We start from the raw sequence: 4,204 nt of genomic DNA on the forward strand, positions 1-4,204 counted from the left end.
CATGCATATACATATGTCTATTTGTGTGTGAGTGCACATATTAATGTGTGTAATCCTAGGTCATGATGCCCTCTTTGGATTGTACCTGCCCTCTTGCAATGGGGAATGAGGAATTGATCACTAAGGACATTTCTGCTCACCTGAATAGCCTAGATCATATTCTAGAATTGTCCTGGATATGTTTCTTTATCATTGAGTGCCATCATGGTACCGAGTATCCCAAATCCTAACAGAAACTTTTTGGCCTATGGTCCCTACAATTTGGCAGATATCGGTGTCCCTGGGGTCATATTTGACTCTGTAGTATGTGTATGGGTCCTTAAACCCTGAGTTTTTCTCTACTGAGATCTGAAACTTTCTGATCCCAGAGAAGATGGCATGTTGAGTGGGTGCACTGCAGAGGCCTGCTGCCTGAAGCCACCATAGGTACTGATATTGATGTCCTGAGAGTATAGCTAGACCTGAGCCTGGGACTATTAATCTTAACTCCACTGGGGCTCTCTAGGCTCAAAGCTGAGACTCCCAGTCAAGCTTAGGTCCCACATATCTTGCCTAGCTATCCACTGTAGTTGAAGGATCAGATCTTACAGTGCTTTAGGATTAATCTATAACACTGTGATAGGTATCCCACAGTGAGAAAGGCCCATTCAGAATCCTCCTCCTGTGGTCTCCCTGCCATGCTGTGATGCCAATTTGAGAAAAATCCTCTTCAGGGTCATTCTGCTGTTTCTGTACCTGATGTATGTCAACATTTTCCCTGTGACTCTAGGAGAGATGGAATATGTGAAAGGTTGATATCAAGTGACAGACCTTGCCCAGATTTTTAGTAATGATTCAATGGGCCCTTAGGGCCCTTCATCAAAGATACAGGACTTTCTGTTGTCTCTCCCCTAGTGAGAAAGATACTGTAGCTTCCCAGTGACACAGCCAGCACTACATGAGACAGATGTGTCATGCTCATACTTACCTTCCCTGAGTCTCTGTGGCAGGGAAGACAAAGACAAAGCAGAGGAGAGGGAGGATTGGGGACTAGGGTTGTGGAGGTAGCTGCTGAGGACAGAGATCCCTGAGGAGAACGCAAATGACTTAATTTGTTCCCAACGTTAGTCAGAGGGGTACTTTTTCAGGTCTCTCTTTTTTCTTTGAGAGTATGGAAAGGCATTGTCTTTGAATTTCGGGCTGTAGTATGTTTACCCTGGTCTTCTGTCCCTTAATAGATCCATCATGTTCCAATATGTCGGAAATAGAGAAACACAGAATCCCTCCCTCCCCTCAAAGCAAAAATCTTGCTTAGGTCAGTAGTAGATCAGGAGATAGTTCTGTCATATGGATTCTCCTCCAGGATACTGGGAGCTCCTAGGTATCTGATGTGAGGCTTAGCTTCAGCAGGATGATCCTAGCAGTCTTCCACAGATCTTGGTAGAACCTACCACAGGGTCCTTGAGGTCTACCAAGTGACCGAGAGAACATATTTAAGCTGTGCCTGAAGTATTGTTGTCTTGTGGGTTCCAGGTAAAGATGGCCAAATCAAAGGTTTCCAGGTGGCTGTGAAAGACTGTCTGAGCCATACTTGGAGTGATTCCCAAGTTTCTCTAAAAGAAAGATCTTTAGGGCCTTTCCTATTGAAAGGTGGCATTCTTATATATGGAGAGCTGAGCAGTTTTCTCTTGGTGTGCTTGGGGTGTCATTGAGAGGTTACCGGGATTCAACTTTAGGATGCTTTGACTTCTCTTTGGTCATTCAGCCAAACCGTTTGTTGGGTAGCATCCATTACTGGGCCTTAGTGATGAAAACTCAATTATAGGCCCCTAGGTGCCAGTTTCTCTAGACCGGTGATTTAACCTGAAGAACCTGCTGGGCAAAATGGGTTTTGTTGCTGGATATTCCACTGTGGTAGTCATACCCATAGTATGAACACAGTAGTGTATGCCTTCACAAAAATCTGTGCAAAGTAAGGCCTCGGGTTCTGCAGAAGGAGCATCAGGGTGGGGGGTGATGAGCAGCAGTGCAGTCTAAGGAGCCAACCTGAGTTGAGGTCCACCTTTTTCCCTTCTAGACTTTTCTTTTCTTCAGGAATGTCCTAGGAATGAGACAGGCCCTGGTGCTACCCCATGGCTGACATCCTAACATCCCTTGTTCTCTCAATGCCTGGATGGGGGCTGCTGAGGAAGGGGCGATAAGAACAACTGGAAAGATTTGTCTCTAGGTGACTTCCTGGTTGACATTCTGCCTTCCTTCCTCTTCTTGGGGGAGGCAGTGTGGTGATGCCTTGAGAGCCTTTCATGTGGGCAGAAAGGAGCAAGGACTGAAGCTGCAGACTCTGTCTGGAGAAACTGGGCTTTGTGCTTTGAGGCATGATTGCCATTTTCTCTTTGAAAGTCTCATAGATGATGTAGATCTTTCCTGTAAGTCTGGCTGTCTACTTATGTGTCTGCTGCTCTGTCTGACCTTCTCTGCTCCTTGAATTTCTTGTTCTTCCCTTAGGGTACACGTGTGTGTTGTCATGATGGTTATGACCTCACCCTCTTCTCCCTAGTGCTTCTTGTTCCTGGTGGGTACCCTGGCATTTTTCACAGCCTGGCATTGGGGCCTGGCCCTCTCACAGGGCCTTACACTTTCTCTTCTCATCTCCTAAAGAGAGAGTGAATTTTGCTTGTTGTGATTTTGAGAGAGAGGGAATCATGTTGAACATTTTTTTTTTGAGTTGGTCCTTCATATCCTCAGCATTGAAGCCGTTAAAAGCCTGTTCTGTGTGATACTCTTCTCTTATAATTATTTCCTCTTCCCAATTTGTCTATGCTTCCTTTGAGGGCCATGTGTTGTGTCCTGTTTTGGGCTGTTGCAGCTTTGCTGTTCTGTGACATTTTTAATCAGAGGAATTTGTGGCTTATTTCGGGTTCATTACTAGCATACAGTGCTTTCAGGTTGCTCTGTAGCACCGGCTGTTTTTTTTTTATTAGAGATATGAAGTGATTTTACATTTATTTCCTTCACATTAAGCCAATAATTAAATTTCATAGTGTTTTCTGGGGTGGGGCAGAAGGAAGGTGTCATTCAGAGCGACGGAGGCCGTAGCCTGGTTGGCCTCACTTGGAGAGCTGGAGGAGCACGGACTGCCCTGCTGGCAGATAGATGATATTCCAAGAGCAGGAGAGCTGGCAAACAATTCCTCTACAGCTTCCAGCTTTCGCAGCTCGATCAAGCCATCACCGGCAGTGGACAGTGAGTTGGCCATCCGCTCGGCTGCCTTGGAGTCCCCCTCAGCAGAGATGATGGCCGCCTTCTTCTGATGCTCAGCCTTTTCCACTACAAATCTGGTTCTCTCTGCTTCCTGCTGAGCCACCTATTTGGCCTCCACGCCTCTGTGAACTCCTTCCCGAAGGTCAGATGTGTCAGGGACACGTCATCCAGGATGAGCCCAAATGTTGCTGCTCGCTCGCTCTGTGAGGTCATCGCTCACCTGCCTGGAAACCAGCTCTCGCTGGGTACTCAATTCTCCAGCATCGAATCGAGCTACCACCGACTTGAGGATCTCTGTGGTGATAGACGGCAGCACCCGCTCATCATAGTCCTCGCCAATGCTGGTGTAGATACGAGGAAGCTGACTGGCCACCGGCCGGAAGAGGATGCGTAGTGTGATGTTGACATTCTGTAAGTCTTTGCTGCCAGTGATGACCGGCACATTCCGTGGTCGAGAGCGGTAAAGATGATAGGCTTCTGTACCCAAGGGATTAGAAAATGAGTCCCTTCCCTTACCACAATGTCCTGTACACAACAGCTCTGTGTCCGGCATCCACTTATATAAAGCAGAGTTCACCACGCCTCCTGCAACTGCTAACGCTAGGCTGAACTTTCTGATGGACTTAAACACTTTGGTAGCCATGACTCCTTCTGTTGCTTCCACTCACACCTGTTTTCACTCTGACCTCCACATGAATTCCCCCAGCACTGGCTGTTAATTCTGGCTGAACTCGTCTTTGCTCTTCTGTGAGGCAAGTTCCACTTGTTGCTCCGGAGCTCATCATTCTGAAGAATTTCTGCAGACCTACCTGTCAGCCCTTCATCCTGATTCTTATCATTTATGTCTAGATTAACTTCAGATTTCTATTGCAAGGTGATGAGTTGGGAATGGAAATGCAGCTTAGTGGTAGAGTATTTTCCTGGCATACACATGTACCCGGGCTCAATTTGCAGCACAGCAACA

At 46.8% G+C, this 4,204-nt stretch overlaps 1 pseudogene; it reads right to left on the bottom strand.

Moving 5' to 3' along the window:
• Window positions 1-1,103: 1,103 nt before the first annotated feature.
• LOC134479264 (prohibitin 1-like) lies at window positions 1,104-3,883 on the bottom strand (annotated as a pseudogene).
• Between the last annotated feature and the right edge of the window lie 321 nt (window positions 3,884-4,204).

This window comes from Rattus norvegicus, chromosome 6 (assembly GCF_036323735.1).
Source record: "Rattus norvegicus strain BN/NHsdMcwi chromosome 6, GRCr8, whole genome shotgun sequence".
Taxonomy (NCBI): Eukaryota; Metazoa; Chordata; class Mammalia; order Rodentia; family Muridae; genus Rattus; species Rattus norvegicus.